This window comes from Vulpes vulpes, chromosome 10, assembly GCF_048418805.1.
Source record: "Vulpes vulpes isolate BD-2025 chromosome 10, VulVul3, whole genome shotgun sequence".
NCBI classification, from domain to species: domain Eukaryota; kingdom Metazoa; phylum Chordata; class Mammalia; order Carnivora; family Canidae; genus Vulpes; species Vulpes vulpes.
In genome coordinates, this window is record NC_132789.1 from 80,113,477 (window position 1) to 80,120,467 (window position 6,991).

Consider the following 6,991-nt stretch of genomic DNA (forward strand, 5'->3'; position numbering starts at 1 on the left):
AGTAAGGTCCATCTAGCACCATGGGAGAGAGTGAGGGGAAGCGCAAAAGGGTCTGAGACTGAGTCCCTGATGCCAGCTCTTCCCTGGGCATCACCATTAGTCAAACCAATCAATTCCCCTTTTTTCCTTAAATTGCTTTGAAATGACATTCAGTTTCTTGCAAACAAGAGTCCTTACAAATGCATTCCTTAGGGCCAGAATTGTGTACACATATGTGGAGAGGTTTGCAGGGCCAGGTAATAATGACAGCCATCATTTATTGCACACTTAATTTGCACCCAGCTCTATGCTGACCAGGTCCATCATTTCCTTTAATTCTTACAATACTTTTCAGGTGGATATATTACCATCTCCAGGCTTCACATGAGAAAAATGTGGCTCAGAGAGGTTCAATAAGTTGCTTAAATTCACAGCTAACTAAAATGGCACAGCAGGGATTCGAAATGAGGGCTCTCTGACTTCAAAGCCCATGCTCTTTAATCACAGGGTGCTAGAGGTCTTGAAGGGCCAATCCGGCTATCCCAGGAAGCAGGAGAGTCAGGTTCCAACTAACAGATGGCTCTGTGTGCTGGTGGAGCATCAGTCAAGTTTGGTCTGCTTGCCCCTCACTGTTCAGTTAATGTGACTGCTGAGATCTTGCCAGAATCAGAGTGCTGACTAATCTGAGAAGGTGGCTCATCTTTTCCCTGTCCAGCATGTTGCTAACTTGAAAATCCCTTTACGACAGAACAAGAGGCTTCAAGGAACAGATCATGGCACACCTAATTGGGAGGCTTAGCAGCGGGGAGTCAAGGAGAGAAATTCCTGAGACTGATTCTCAGAGAGAACTTTCTGAGCAGCTTTCAGAATATAAGGCAGGAGTGGAGCCCTTGAAAAGCGTGTACTTCCTAGAGAAAGCCTGTTTTAGGGATCCCTGGGTGGCGCCAGCGGTTTGGCGCCTGCCTTTGGCCCAGGGCGCGATCCCGGAGACCCGGGATCGAATCCCACGTCGGGCTCCCGGTGCATGGAGCCTGCTTCCACCTCTGCCTGTGTCTCTGCCTCTCTCTCTCTCTCTCTCTGTGACTATCATAAATAAATAAAAATTAAAAAAAAAAAAAAAAAAAAAAGAAAGCCTGTTTTATTAATTTTTTTAAAAATATGAAATTTTTACTCTCTCAGCTAACTTGGGAATCTGGGGGCTCAGTTGTTGAGTGTCTGCCTTCGGCTCAGGGCGTGATCCGGGGGTCCTGGGATGGAGTCCCACATCAGGCTCCCTGCAGGGAGCCTGCTTCTCCCTCTGCCTCAGTCTCTGCCTCTCTCTGTGTCTCTCAGGAATAAAATCCTTTTCAAAAATGAAATGATTAAGATTTGGCACACCTGATTGGAATCCTCCCCCTTGTTATAGTCTCATCTCATGACTGATGGTGGCATTTTCCATGTAAACTGCTGTAAATTAGCGTTTCTGGTACTTGCAGTCAGAAGCATTCTAACAGATTAGGTGCTCGTGAAGAGTTCGCAGCCCAGAGATATGAGCTGATTGTGTGGGCTTGGCAGAGGGACCAGAGTTGCAGAGAAAGCTGATGGAGGAAGTCAGGGCCATGTGCTGCAGGAACGGCTGGGGGATGTCCTAAGACCCCAGAGAATAAAAGGCAGGGACCTGGGCCCAAAAGAAGCTGGAACATCTGGGCAGAGCCTGGGAGAGCACCTTGTGGGTTAACATGGTTCCTGCACGTGAGGAAACAGCTTCTTGCCTCTGAACTTTGGTTCATGCATTCCCTTCTGCCTCGACCACCCTTCCTCCGTCCTGGCCCTTTCTCCCCTGTAAACCGTGGACTCAATGAAAGACTCAATTCAGGCATTACCTCCTCCAGGAAGTCTTACCTGATTACCCTGCTGGGTGCTCCCCTGACCCCCATCCCCATCTCTATCCCTGCCCTCAGAACACTGTTCTAATATTAGGGGTGTGCCTGTTGCACCCACTGTGGCTTGCCCACCTCTGTGTGCCTCAACAAATGGGTGTGGATTGAATGAGTGAGAGAGGAAGAAAGGGAGAGGCTCTAGTTCTGTTCTTGAGTTCCAGGAAGAAAGGGGGCGGCATATCATTACTCAGGAAAAAGGCTAGGAGGGGAGGCTGTCCATTCCAGGAACAAAAGTTGAGGGCTCTGGTCTTTTTATCAGCCTTTTTCTAACCATCAAAATAAGAAGCCCCAGGTACCGTGTCCCCTGCACCTTTGTAAGCTCAGTGACTTCTGCACTGTGGTTTCTCTGCAGCAGTACGTAGCCAAGCCTTTGCCATTAAAGAGCCCATGGGGTTGTCCTCAAGACAGGAAGATAGAGCCTCGTAGCCAGTGTTGGAGAGAGGAGTTGCCTAGGCAAGGCCCTAGGTTGGTGGCACCTTCAAAGAGCAGAGGAGGGAGGGCTGAGGTCCTGCGGCCCATGAAGAAAAGGAGAGTGTGGAGAATTGGTCTGGACCTGAGAAGCGTCCGTTAAGTTTAAAAAATGGGCCCCTGAAAACCTTACACAGGGTGCTGTTTCACCAGATGCCAAAGAGTTCGGGCCTGTGGCCAAATCTGGAAAGAATGTTTTAAGACCTGGCAGTGGCTAAGCAACTTAGCTCTGCCTTGGAAGCAAAGGCAAACATGAAGACTCCAGAATAATATTCTAAAAATCAGAGCCCCTAAATTTTATTCTACACATGCCAACTCTAATCAGTTGGTATGGACTTTCAATATGGCTAAATTGAGAAGAAATCTAAAGCCATCACCAGAGTTGGTTAAAAAACAAAACAAAACAAAACAAAAAACAGAAAAGTAAAAAAAAAAGGGAGAGCACTGATTAATCCTGTCTGCTATGGGTTTAGGTAAGGAGGACTAGGAAAGAACTTGGAAATCTGAATGAAAGATAAAAGAGGGGGCTTCTTTTTTAAAAATGTAATTTATTAATTTGAGAGAGAGAGGGAGTTAGCACAAGCTGTGGGGAGAGGCAGCTGAGGGGAGAGGCATAGGGAGAAGTAGAAGCTGACTCCCTGCTAAGCAGGAAGCTTGACACGGGCTCAATCCCAGGCCACACAAGACTCGACCTCAGGACCCCAGGACTATAATCTGAACCGACGGCAGACACCAAATCACTAAGCCACCCAGGTGCCCCAAGGGGGGCTCCTTAAAGATATTATTGAATGAATTACATCTAGCAGGGCATGTACCTGAGTGGAAATGCCATGGACTTTGTCATTAGAAAGAGCTGAGTTTCAATCCTGATTCTGCCCCATTTCTTAGCCATGTAAGCCTGGGCAATTTACAAAACCCAATGAGTAACAAGGGACTCTGCTGCAGATTTAACAACAGGTAACTCTTACATAGCGATTTCTGTGTGCTAGGCATTGTTTTATGACCTTTCCTCACAACAACCCATGAAGTTACTATCCCTGATTTACCAGGGAGGAAGCTAAAAGTTCAGAAGGGTGATACAATTCATGAGGGGCAGAGATTCCCGTCCAGGCAGTCTGGCTCTGAGTTCACATTCTTAGCCACCATAATATATACTGTAGCCAACCCCTTTCCATTGCTGATTGCAATCCCTTATGTTATGGGTCAAGCAACTGACATAAGCTCTGTGATTCAACTGTATTCTGTAAGACTCGCACCTGCATAGAACATTTTCTTTTTTAAAGATTTTATTTATTTATTCATGAGAGATAGAGAGAGAGAGGCAGAGAAACAGGCAGAGGGAGGAGCAGGCTCCATGCAGGGAGCCGGACGTGGGACTCGATCCCAGGTCCCTGTGTTTACACCCCGGACTGAAGGCAGTGCTAAACCACCAAGCCACCCAGGCTGCCCCCCGCATAGAACACTTTTGTAGAGCACTTCACCTTAACCGTGTGAGCTACAGAGTCATGAACAGGACAGGAGCATGAACTCATCTGATGAAAGGAGAAAAAAGGACAAAATCAGGACTCAGGAATTTGGTCTTTAATGAAACATCTCTGGCCTTTTTATTTTGCTCTAGCATGAAAGGTTTACTCAAGAGCCATCACAATACACAGAACAGTGAAGCCAGATGAGGGAGTCTTCAGCTTGTGGAGGACTCGTTCTTTCTCCCATGCTGGAATGAAGCATTCTTTCACAAAATAGTTTCAGAGCAGGTGCCAACAAACTATGGCTCCTGCATCAAATCCTACCCATTTCTTCTACATAAAGTTTTATTAGAATGTAGCCAGGTTTATTCTTTGATGTTTGGTCTATGGCTAGTGTCACACTACAACAGCAGATCTGAGTAGATGCAAAACAGACCTGATGGCTCACACAGCCACCTTTCTAGCCGTTTGCAGAAAAACTGCTGATCCTGGCTCTCCACTCGAGGCCGGACTTTCTACATATCAATATGGCACAGGTGATCATCTCATGCCCTGACCTAGGGAAGGAAGAACACCATGGCCCCTTGGGTGTTTGCTATGGGAGATGTGAAATAGGATGTCTATAAGAGAAACCAAAAGGAAACAAATGTGGCCAGAATAGCATACTGCGAAGTGTGCTCTGAGGAATGTTAACCAATGTTTTGTGATAAAACGGTTCCAGGGTCAACTGGGAACTTCTCTGGTAAACAACCTTAAGCAGATTTCTCTACTGCGGGACTTCTCAGGACATTTAAAATGCCATTATGCTTGAGATTTCTCAGAAGGTGATATGGTTCACAGAATGTATTTTCCTCATGGAGCTATGTTCTTCAGAACATTCTTTGGGAAATGTTGAAATAAAAGAAGTATTTAGAATTATGCTTCCTGGGAGCTAGAAATGAAAACTATGTGAACTGTGGCTTCATAAGCATGTCTTTCTCTCAGCAAGGAAAGAGAATGAAGAAGAAATAAAAAGAGCCAGGGTGAGAAAAAAGAAAGAGAGAGAGAGAGAGAAGAAAGAAAGAAAGAAAGAGAAGAAAGAAAGAAAGGAAAGAAAGAAAGAAAGAAAGAAAGAAAGAAAGAAAGAAAGAAAGAAAGAGTGTTTGAAGGGAAGAAGGAAGGAAGCAGAGCCCTGGAGAAATACTGTATGAGGATATGAAGAACACCTGGGTGATGGCACCATCAGAGGGAACAGTGTATCAAACGCTGGGTACCACCCAACGCAGAATGTGTGGCCACTGCCAACATCACCATGGTCATCATCAGCACTACCAGAGAAGCTAACCTTCCCTGGGGTCTCGCCACTCTGTAGATTCTGTGTATGTCCTTTACATCTACAATGTCACTTAATTACCTTTTTACAGATGAGAAAACAGAGGCACAGACAAGTAAGTAGTCAGAGTCAAAGCTTATAAAGTTTGTAAGTGGCAACGCATAGATGCAACTCTGTGATACGGGCCCAGAGCCCATGTTCTGCCGTGGCACAGCATTGCTCTGCTTGCACCTCACTTGCCTGGGGCCGCAAGCCCACCAGGCAACACAAGAAGGATTCTGTACAGAAATGTGATACGAAGCCATTTGGAGGAAAAGACAAAATAAGCCAACCCCTGTCACGTTGGATAACCAACCACGCAGGGAGCCAAACAGTTAGAGGACTGATTTCTTCCCCCCATAGGACAGCCAGATGTTTCGACAATATCATGTTTTCTTCCTCTTTCTCTTTCTACTCGTGTTAACTATTCCTTTTTAACTCTTATCATAAGTTATCTATCAGGCTTATCCAAAGTACTACATTTGCTTATAAAGTGAATATAAGATAGTCTTTGAATGTTAAAAAAGCATTTTCAAACCAAACACTATAACTACTGTATAAGCCTCATTTAGATTCCCACAACTACCAATTTATTTTTATTTTTATTTTATTTTTTTTTTTTAGGATGACGGCCCACATAACAGCTTTCTTTGACAGATTCTGAAAACATGAATCACAGCTCAAGTAAATCTTTTGTGGCTCAGAAACATACCTACATTTAAATACTAGCATTATCCAGGTCCTAGCTAACCACTGACTTCCATGCCTAAAATATGATGAACATAGTAAATCACACTGGGCAGGGGAGTTAAACCCAGGTCTGGAAAAGCAGTCCAGTCCAGCATGTGAAAAATTTGCACAGAGTAGCCTGGATTTGCTCCAATGGCAAAAAAAAAAAAAAAAAAAAAAAAAAAAAAAAAAAAAAAGAAAGAAAGAAAGAAAAAAAGAAAGATGGTTGCCTCGGCCTGGGCCAAGACTGCAAAACATTGACTGGGAGCTCCTGAAGGCGAAGCTGGTGTGGGACAGTCTGCCTCTGCTCCTCGAGCCTATAGCAAACCAAAGGGCCAGGGCAGGGGCCCAGGTCAATGCAAAGACCGCCACGCTGCTCACCCATGTCCGTTTACCTGGTGCAGGTGAAGGCAGGGCTGTGAGCTCCTCCGTCCGGAAGAGCCGTGTGGCAGTGTGATCCTGGCCTCCTAGCCTCCCCGGCGGCCTGGGCTGCTGCCCTGCACGCTGCTTCCGCGGCTTCTAAGGTCCCATTGGAGAGCCCCATGGGTTGGGGAGCCCCACCGCTAGGATCGGTTTCCAAGAGGGTGTGCCTCCCCTGCCCCCGACCCGCCCTCCCCCCCCCCGCCCCCCTTTACGCCTTTGCTTGCGTTGACTTTGGAGAGGCTCGGGTTTCTTCCACTCCTGCGCTGGCTGCTGGGGTGAGGCGGCCCCTGAAACCACTTCCAGATGTGCCCGCAGGCTGGCTGGCTCGGCCGGACTTCCTCTCACATCCTCCTCTGGCAGTCTGGGTGCAAATCAGCTCAAAAACAAGGCAGCTCTGGAGGAAAGGATTCAAAGCTGGAGAAGAGCAAATGCTTGGAGGGTGAATTTCCACCACACATTGGGTCTAAGTAAACTTTGGAAAAGCAGAAATGGAAAAATTAAGTTCATACTGATTTTAAGAATCTCATCATAGCCACTAGTTTCTCCTCAAATCTCCCAGTCATTAAAATGCTGTGGTCCCCAAATTAAAGCCCAGATAACAGCTCTCATCTCATTTCACCAAGGCAATGATAACAATAGAATTTTTAAGGTGGTTT

At 46.1% G+C, this 6,991-nt stretch overlaps 1 protein-coding gene across 2 annotated transcripts in view; it reads right to left on the reverse strand.

Annotated features, from left to right (window-relative positions):
* The window catches only part of GLT8D2 (glycosyltransferase 8 domain containing 2), a 33,754-nt gene extending 27,219 nt beyond the window's left edge, over positions 1-6,535 (reverse strand). For both annotated transcript variants that reach the window (XM_026013035.2, XM_026013034.2), the window contains exon 1: positions 6,308-6,535. The gene's annotated coding sequence lies outside the window, so the exon portion shown is untranslated. The remainder of the gene's footprint in view (positions 1-6,307) is intronic.
* Positions 6,536-6,991: the final 456 nt, after the last annotated feature.